Source organism: Phalaenopsis equestris, unplaced genomic scaffold (genome assembly GCF_001263595.1).
Source record: "Phalaenopsis equestris unplaced genomic scaffold, ASM126359v1 Scaffold000002, whole genome shotgun sequence".
In the NCBI taxonomy this organism is placed as follows: Eukaryota; Viridiplantae; Streptophyta; class Magnoliopsida; order Asparagales; family Orchidaceae; genus Phalaenopsis; species Phalaenopsis equestris.
In genome coordinates this window covers 8378559-8388712 of record NW_018164444.1, presented here as the reverse complement: position 1 = coordinate 8388712, position 10154 = coordinate 8378559, and positions in this window count along the sequence as shown.

The window sequence follows — 10154 nt, the reverse complement described above, 5'->3', positions numbered from 1 at the left end:
ATATATATGCATATTAATGTGAATGTGCACTGGCTTGGTTGGCAAAGAGGGTGTGTCTCCTCTCTGTGGTACGGGTTTGATCCATGGGATGTTTGAATATTTTAGAAAAAAAAAATTGCAAGCAGGCGGGGTGGTCGAGCCCCACTAGTTAGGTCGGGAGCGGGCGATGGGCAACAGAGCAGGCTAGAAGTATAGCCAGAAAATTGAGTTCATGCCAAGCGGTTGTGTGATGCCCTCGCGCTGCATGCAAAGGTCCTATGTCGCGTGGTTCGCATGATCTGGGCCAAGTGTTGGGATTTCACGTCAATCATGATATGTGGTTCGAAATCACATAGATCTGATTACGCAAAATTGGGTGCTTCTGGTAGGTTGCTGTGAAAACACACAGATTCTGGTCATTTTTGGACATTTTTTTAAGGTTTTTTTTTCTTTTTTTATTTTGGGTCATTTTGAGCCTATAAATAGGCCACAAAGAGGAGGAAGAAGGTAGAGTCCCTCGACCTGCTAGCATAAGATCAACGAGACTTTAGAAGAAAAAAGGTGGAGTCCCTCAGTTTGCTAATGAGCGAGCAATAGGATCTTTAGAAGAAAAAAGGTGGAGTGCTCTGACCTCCTAGCAGGCGATCAACAGAATCTCTAGAAAAAAAAAATGTGGAGTTCATGACCTGCTAATAGGCGATTAACATGATATTTAGAAAAAAAAAAGTAGTCTCCTGGCTTGCTAGCAGGCGATCAATAAGACTCCTCTTTCGCATTGCTGTCGTGTTTTCTAAAGGAAATTTTCTATTTTGTTGCAGTGATTTTTGTAAGAGATTTTTCACAGCTATCACACTTTTCAGAGGAGATTTCCCGTGTTGCTGTGATGATTTCTAGAGAATCTCGTCCCCTGGTGTGTGTTGGTCTTTGCAGCCTTTAAATCGCTTGATGTGGAATTTGGACACGATGATCATATGTTTGTTTATAAGTCTTTTTTTTGCTTGATGTAGTAAAAATTTCGTCGTTGTTTTTGAGGTTTCTTTTGTCTTTCCTTCCGAGCTTTTGTTGCTCCTCTTCTGCGATGCTTTTTCTCCACTTCTGGAGTTTTGTTGCCCAATTTTTGGATGTTGTCGCCAACCTTCTGGGTTGTCACTGCTCCACTTTTAGTGTGTTCTAGGTGCCTTCAAACTATTGTTGCCTCCATCTCGTGGGCATGTGCATGGTGGAATCATGTTCTTCTGAGGCTTATATCTTTTGAGACTCTCTAGATTTTCAAATGTACAGAAGTCTGCAATCAAAGCTAGCACATATGGTTTGTATAAAGAAAAATTGTGTAACTTTTGCAGCTCATGCCTTCTAATGTTTGTGCCTTCTTAGGCTTTTACCTTTTTAGGTTTGTTCTTTTTGAGCCTTATGCCTTATGGAGGCTTGTAATGCACATGTGCCTTCTGAGGCTTATAACCTTCTGAGGTCTTTGATGTATTTATGTCTTCTCAGGCTTATATGCTTCCAAGGACTTTAACATGTATGTACATTTTAATGCTTATAGCCTTCTGAGGTATTTGAGTGGAGACCTTATGTCAACTACTTGCTCTCAGGAAGTCTTTCTCGTGAGGACCTTGTCCACTACCAACTTACCATGAAAACTTGCATCCCGGGCTCATCTTTTAGGGCCGTGGTAGCTTCCCATCGAGGCTTGCCACTTGGGATTGCCTTCTATAGCTACCATAACTTCCCATCAAACCTATCTCTTGGGCTCGACTTCTAGGGGTATGGATGGAGGTCTTATCTATCACCTGTCCTCAGGGAGATTTTATTTTAAGGAATATATCCACTACTAGCTTCCCATTGAGACTTGCCTCTCGGGCTCATCTTCTAGTGGTATGGGTGGAAACATGGTCTGTCACTTGCTCTTAAAAGAGATTTTACTAACAAAATCTTTCGTGACAGAATGAAGGAAACTTTATTGATAATAAAGAAAATTTCATTGAAAAACTTTTTTTAAACCAATAAGGAAAATCTAGTTGGAAATAAAATTAGGAAATTATTTGCTATGATGAAAGTAAAAAATGTTTTACTCAAATAAGATAATTTGTAGTTGTACTTCTCACTGAATAATCTTGACAATTTTATTTTGATTCTCCTCACCTCATTCTTCGAAGTAGCGACTCAAGTGACCTTGACATACCAGACATTCAATTTATTCCACCAAGTTAAAGCATCTTTCTGTTAAATGCCTTTTTTGTGCAGTGGAAATGATAATATTGAGACTAGTCTCCACCATCTGGTTTTTTTAAAGACCTTGGCCACTTGATGGACTTTAATCCCTGTAATCATTAGGATGTTAACATGTGACATGTTGATTGGTGTATATTTTTTTTTTTTAATTGAGTCTCTTGTTGCTGGTTTACGGGTCGAGGAGGGAAACCACGATTTCCCTGTGGTTCGAACTTCTTTCATTGTGAGGTTTAATTCACATCTTCGACATTATTTTTGCTCTTACCCCCAAATCGTTCAAATTATTCCTTGTGTAAACCGATTGTCTCTTATACAATGATTTGAGCTTTAACACGATGAACAAAATAGTGTAAGAGCAGACTGCCTCCCACATCAACAATGAGTAGAAAGGTCTTGAGCTGATCCCTCCAAGAAAGAGTCCCCTTAATTTTTCATCGAGAGATTCAATAGAGAACCTACGAAAGTATTTCTGGAGCAATTCCCATTCATTCTAGTGAATTCCTAATAAATGGTATAGATATTTAATTATCTTTTCATTTGCAATGAACTGCTCCAAGAATCTCCTAAAAATCTCATTAAAGGTGTTAGTGCTCTTTAGGAGGGAGTAGAATATCATATGAGCTTGGCCCTTGAGAGTGGCAGAGAATACTTGATAGAGAAGTGCATCAGAGGCGCATTGAATGTGCATGATGATTTGATAGTGGAAAACACTCTTGTAGGGGTTAGTTTCCCCTTATATAAATCAATATTCATGAACTTGTAGCCCACTATATGAGGTGTTGGAGGACCACCTCGGCCAAGGGTAATGACTCTTGAAAGTTACGATGAGTGGGGAAGCGATCCCGATTACCCAGAGAGAAGTCTTCCCGAACTAGCATCTTAGCTCATCACATATTAAGTTTTCAAGAGTGGCCACAAGATGTAACTGAGCCAAGTTTTCCATGAGCACTATAAGGTTACCGGTCGGTCTAGCTATGTGGGACTGATGAGTGGGACTTACAATATCGAGGAGGTTGACATCTTACGAAGGAAAGGTTCCATCACAGGGAGATAGCTCGATATGTGTGTGCTTAAGCATGGTGTTTCCTGTCAACTGTGGACTAGCTACATAGGCTTATGGTGTCAAGCCTCGTGTAGGAATTGAAGGATCTCATTTGGGGTCTCCTCCATCTCGCGCATTTGATCTTACAAAGAGACTTCCAAGGCATCTTTGCTAGCAGGATAGTTCCTTCCAAGGTGGGAAGCGGTAGAGGCTTGATGACCTTTGCTCTGTGGATGTCCCTTAGAATTGTGGGTGTTGGAGTGGGATGCTATATTATTATGAGTGCGACATTTGGTGGCCATTTAACAAGCTCTACAAGTTCTTTGATGGTGGGATTATGATTCCCACAAACAACACTAAACTTATGCATGCTAGAGAATTCACGACAGCAGAGTTATGAATTATCATCTTAGTGTTACATGAGAATTTAAGACACTCAAGAAATGAAAGTGACATGTAGAAACACCTTAAATCTTTTACATGGAAAATCTTGAAAGGAAAAAAAAAAACAAGGGGCATGACTCTATTGGTACATGCCCTTGTCCTACAATAGAAATAGGGTTACACAGTTTCTTGAGTTATGCTGTCATGCACAGAAGAGCCAATTGCCCCCGATATGGAGTGGTTGCAGTAGTGAGCGGTTGTTGGAGCTTTGATACACTGTCTTTGAGGTTGCACGATGTTTGGGAAGATGCATTGCTCCATAGAATGCTTCATGAATTCATTGCATTGATTATTACTTCTGACTCTACAACACAAGGCTTGAGTTGGCGTCAGAGATAGCTCATGGTGGCCGGTAGGTGGTGGCTGACACGCCTAAAAATTATCTACTTTTTATATATATTTTATGTTTATTTTTAATGATGTTGCACTTTAAAGAAATGTATTTTGTATTTTTTTTGTTCTAGGTACAAGAAATGGAGTTTTGGAGAAAATGAAGCAAAAATTGTCCAATTTTGAATCAAATCGAGCAAGAAAGAAAATTTTGATCTGACGCATTTTGATGTGTCTTTCAATGCTTAATATCTTTTACATTTATCACATATTTTTGAAAGAAATTACATTTTATAGAAATGTTAATTTCATGTTTGTCTTGTAGGTGTAACACTTAGAACGAATTGGAGCTGAAACGGGTGAAAACTGAGCAAAAGAGGGGTGTTGCCAGCAAGGTGGCACCTAAGCACCAGTCTCACTTAGTTCTGGTGCCTAGGCGATAGAAATGATTTTGGACGGTTTCTGGATGCCCCAAGGAGTTATAAGTCGACTTTTGGTACTTGGGAAGGCACCTTTTGGTATTTGAAAAGTCTTGGAGACTCCAAGAACGTCCATAGGTTGTAGATAGGAGTAGGAGATGTTGATTTATACCTTCTCTTGAGAGATTGGTGAGGAATTTTGAGAGATATGTGTAAGGAAGTGTAAGAGCATGGCATGAATTAGGAGGAGACTTTATTGAAGGGATTTTCGCCTTACTTTCAGAGGGAAAAAGCTAAGTAGTGTGTTTTTCATTATCTTATAATTGTTGTAAAGACTTTTTAGTGGATTTGATTTAATGAAGTTTTTTGTTGTGTTTTATCCATGTTTCATGAGTAGTTTTTTTTCTCTTTTCTTTTGATATGAAGTAGTTACATGAGTAAGAAAATTTGTTTTAAGATAGAATAATTTTTATTTCCTTGTGATGAGTAATATCTTATTTGCTTCATTGACATAACTTACTAGTAATATGTTAGTTAAAATATGTTGTAAGTAAAATTAAGACTTGGAAGAACAGTGATCTCGCAAGTTGAGTGTACTCACTTTGTCCAGTTGACTATGGTGAAAGAGTTTAGACGACAATGCAACTTTTAAGGAAATATAATTCATGTTTTGTTCCTATTAGGAGCTTCTAGCTTTTAGGGGACAGCTAGTTGTGTAAAAATAATAGAATACTAAGTGTATTAATACACTCGAGAGAGGGTAGTTAGACATATGTTCCTTGTTGATGATACACCTAAAATATATAGTGTTCTTAGAAACATTTTTATATCTATTTTTGAGATATTGCGCTTTAATGGAAGATATTTGTGTGTTTTTCTTTCAAGTACAAGAAAAAAGTTGAAAAATACTAACAGGAGTGAAAAAGGATCAAATTTAGAGCAAAAATGTGAAATTTGTGCAAAAGTGTTTTGGCGTCTAAGTTCCAGATCCGACACTTAAGCGCTGGTGAAACAGAGAAGGCCGCGTCTAAGCACCAGAGGCCCCGCGCTTAAGCGTCAGAGGCAGTTATTTGACGGTTTTCTTCATTTAACTAAATTTTGAAGAGACATTTGAGGCACCTATTGGCTAAAGAGGGTGGTCATGACCACTAGGAACGAAAATATTAGAACGAAAATATTATTAAAAGACTATATTATTAAAAGACTTATGAAAGGAGACATCCCTTGGAGAATGCGTCGAATTTGGACACATTTTGAAAAATTTCCTAGGCACCTCTTGGGAAATTTATAAAAGAAGGAAGTTGAGACATTTGAGATGGGTGCTTGAAGAGGGAGAGAGTGCTGAGTCCTGAGAAGATTGTGAAGAATCTTGTGGAGAGATTCAGACACCACAAATTTGCTTTATCATTTTTGTTTTTAGTTTTATTTTGAGAGTATAGAGTGTTGTAAAAGAGAAGAGATTCAAAGAAACTTCAAGAGTTTGGTGGAGGATTTGAGATAAGTTTTTATCTTTGTTTTTAAATTATTTTTGGTTTTAATCGAGACTTCTTATTGGTTTGACAATGATTTTTCTAAAGTATGGTTTTGACTTCTCCATGAATTCTAAGTAGTTTTCTTTTTTTTCTCCTTAAAATGATAAGTAATTAAAGTATTGGATGTAAGTTATGGAGAGTATTAATCTTTAATGTTGGAAAAAGTTATGATGATTTCATTCCATACACTTCATTTACTTCTTGATCTGACCCATCTAGATGTTAAAATTTGTTGAGAGAACATGTAAGAACCGGGTTGGTATTGTCTCAGTCAACAATTGGAAAGAAACACATGAGTTTGTATGAATGAGAATGTAATTCATATTATTTAGTGCAAATAAATAGGGAAATAATATTTGAAGGGTGTAGAGTTAGAGGACTTTAAAGTGGCAGGTTAAAGCTTTAAATTAACCAAAGTTCTTTATAGCATCTCTAGTAAGGGTAAAGAATATTATTGCTACTATTCGACACAACACAATTTACATACTTCCACAACAGAGTTTCTATGCTTATTACTGATTCATGAAAAGGAGAAAGATATTTTCATATTCTGTGCTTTTCTCTTACATAAACTCAAGTTATTTATAAGTTGTTACTGTTTTGTCAAAATATCAAAAATACCAAAAAGATTTGAATTTTAATTACTATCAAATTATCTATAGTTTAAGTAATTGTCTTTTTGAAATAGAAGTTTGTTGTTTGAAAGTGCATATTGCCAATTTCCCAGTGGGATCAATATTCGGGGCTTAATCAAAAAGTCCTATATTACTTGATAACGATACATATACTTGCATAATATCCCAATATATGTATAAATTAAAGAGTTAAATTCTTATTTTCTTCAGGATCAAGTTTTTTGTACTGTTGTAAAGTAAGGTAATATAAGTGAAAATATAATCGCATACATTGTTATACTGTTGCATATAAATAGTAATGTGATTAGTTGACACATAAATTATTACATAATGCTATCAATTCTTCTACTGTTTTTGTCATTATCTTCATTTTACTTTTTTTTTAGTGAATTGGATGAATGTTTAGAAATTTAGATTCATTTAGAAATACTCTTATTTCATTAATGTGATAGTATTTCACTTGAAATTCATTTACATTGCAATTTAAACATGCTGTAATGTTAAAATTTATTATAATTGCATTAGGATCCGGGAGGACGGTGCAATTCTCAACTAATTGGTACCACATTTAATTTATGGGTGAGAAGGTAGTCCAGAGATTCAATATAATGTTAGGGAAATATTCGTTAATAGGTGTAAATTGGTTGTTTCTAGGGTGACAGACTAGATTCATACCAATTTGACTTAAGGCTTCGTATCTTAACACTGAGATTAGGCCAATATAGTGGCATAGGCTGTGGGACTCTAGTGGTGAGAAGTTAGATAATTCTGATGGGGTAATCAAGATGTTAAGGAATCGACTTTAAGTTAACCAATGATCTTTATGACACTTGACCGAGGGTAAAGATTAGTTGTGCTCCTATTGTCACTGGTCACATTAAATTCTAAGTATTTTATTCCTACACACTATTTAATTCAACACGTGAAAGGTAGTTTTTAAATCTCAAAATTCACCAAACCAATTTATCTAGTTAGGTTTATCTTTAGATTTAGATTTGTATTTAGGAATAGTTATTAGAAAAAACACCCTTAAGTGACATTCCAAACTAAAACATGATAGTAGTAGACTATAAATAGTTTAAGGGATTTCTTATCTTGCTTTTCTGTATGATCGATACTTCGAGTCTTAAAAGAAAACTCTATATTACTTGAAGTAATACGTGCACTTGCATAAAATCCCTAGTGTGTAAACTATAAATCAAACTCTAAATTCTATAACATATTCTTTTTACACACTATCCGCTAAATATAAATTGGGTCAAGTTTTTTGTCTTCTTTATGAATATTAAATAATTGCGTAATTGCGGGTAGGTTCAGTGGCTGATGATGGTCATCGAATTTTTGGTACATAAGCAATGTTGGACTTTAGCTCCTTCTCTAAGCTTTGATCTTTTTCTGGCTCAATATCTAGGTGCCCTCCAAGAAGGGAGTAGGGCTCTATTTTTATTCTCAGAGAGGTCTCTCTACAAATAAAGAAGGAATTTATAACACTCCATCTGACGGCCTAAAGAGATTTCATCGATCAAACTACGTTTAATGAACATTTGAGTGCCTTAATAATATCAAAAGTAAGTGATAGGCTCATTGGATTCGTCTCTCCAAAACACTTGATTTGACTATAAGCTTATCAAATTTGAAATTCGTTTGACCTTCCAATTATGCATTGAAGGCTTCCAATAGTGGTTTATCGGATTGACATATGCTTTATTTGACTCGGAGTGGACCAATTTTGATATCATTGGGCTCGTCTCATTGACCTATTTAGTTTGGCTATAAGTTTGTTAAAATTAAAGCATTGGATGATTTTTAATGGATTTTTGAATATTTCTTGCTAAAAAAGTTGCCTCGAGATTTGTGCAAATGACGAAAATTTTTTATTGGCATATTAATTTGGTTAAAAACTTTTATAAATTAATTGAGAACAAATTATGATTATTAGTTTTTAGACTAGTTGTGCACTAAAAAAATTCTCAATGATGGAGACAAATTAAGTTTTCCTCTACAGAAATATCCAACATATATAAAAAATAAAAGTGATAAGATACAATAAGATTTTTACGTGGAAAGCTTAAAAAAAGAAATGACCATGTGATATGTTCCAATAAAAAAGGTCCAAAATATAGTTAAAGTTATAGAGTTTCATTATACTAGAGAATATGAGATTATAAAATTATAAATACTTAATTTGTCTCTCTATTGGGAATTGTCCGGTGATAATGACAGTTAAGTGATAAAGATTAGAAAATAACATCTTGGAAATAGTAGTCATGTTATAAATGTCGTATGATATCAATTGGGTTACAATAACTATTAGAGATGGTTAAAAATGATTGCTGGTGCTCGAGACTTTCAGTTCTCTTCATGAGTTTAGATTTAGCTCTTAGCTCTTTAATCCTCCTTCATGTTGAAAATTTGTTCCTAAATATAATATTTAGAGAGTGACACTTTAATAAATTTAACTAAAATCTCAGAATATTTCATCGGTTGATCCATATTGATGTATTTAAAAAGAAATTATTCTTTTAATATTTAAGCTTCTTAACAACCTTAAAATTAAGTAATCTTAGACTTTTTAGTTTCCTCTCATTGAGCCCTCGATTTTGTTATAAACATGCTAGATCATTTGCATGCAACCAAAAGGAAGTTTCTCGAATAAACAGGGAGCAAATGTTCCTTACTTCACTCGACAACAAAAGACCATTCGAGCAGTTGTGTTGAGGCATAGAGAACATTAATGACTCGGGACATCAGAGGTTCAAAGAAGGATCGATGAGGCATTTATATGAGAGGCTAACTGCAGGGGCTCAACCATGATAGGATGACCACAAGAGGTTGAACACTACAGTTCAACCATGGAGGACCGACCACAAGGAGTCAACTTAGAGGGCTAGCTATCATAATTCAGCTTAAGTGGTTTATCACTGATGCTTGAAATGTTGTGAAGCGCCAACAATCATAGAAGTATGCATGTCAATTAAGCAATTTACAGATAACGAGCCCGTGTATCGTTCCAACAATAACAAGTAAACTTTCTAAAGTAGGAAAAGTTCTAGGGTCTATTTGGAGCAGCTGCTGCTTATTAAAAATTTATTGCACAATAGTTGTGCCAAGACGCTGCTACGCAGAAGCTGACTGTTTATTTATTTTTTGCAGCTTTGCAGTAGCTGTGTTGCGGCTGTTTCTGAACAAATAACATTTCTGCCCATGTAGTATATTGTTGTTTACAACATAACTAATCTTTTTAGCACATTTTATACGTGAAAATAAATATATAGTTTGAATGCTACATAATAGAAACAGAAACCTCACAAAATGGTGAGTAACACAGCTAAAAAAATAAAAAAAAGAACTATTAAAATACAATTAATAATATGATAATATTTTTTTTAAAATGCAGTTGATAAATGTCACAAGATAATCCTTACTTTAACAAAACTCTCATTGTCTGATCACTATTGGCAGTAGAATTCTCGTACTGATCTGTCCTCTTAAAGAAGTCATAGTTCTCTGTTCTTTTCCTTAGGCACCTATAAAATTA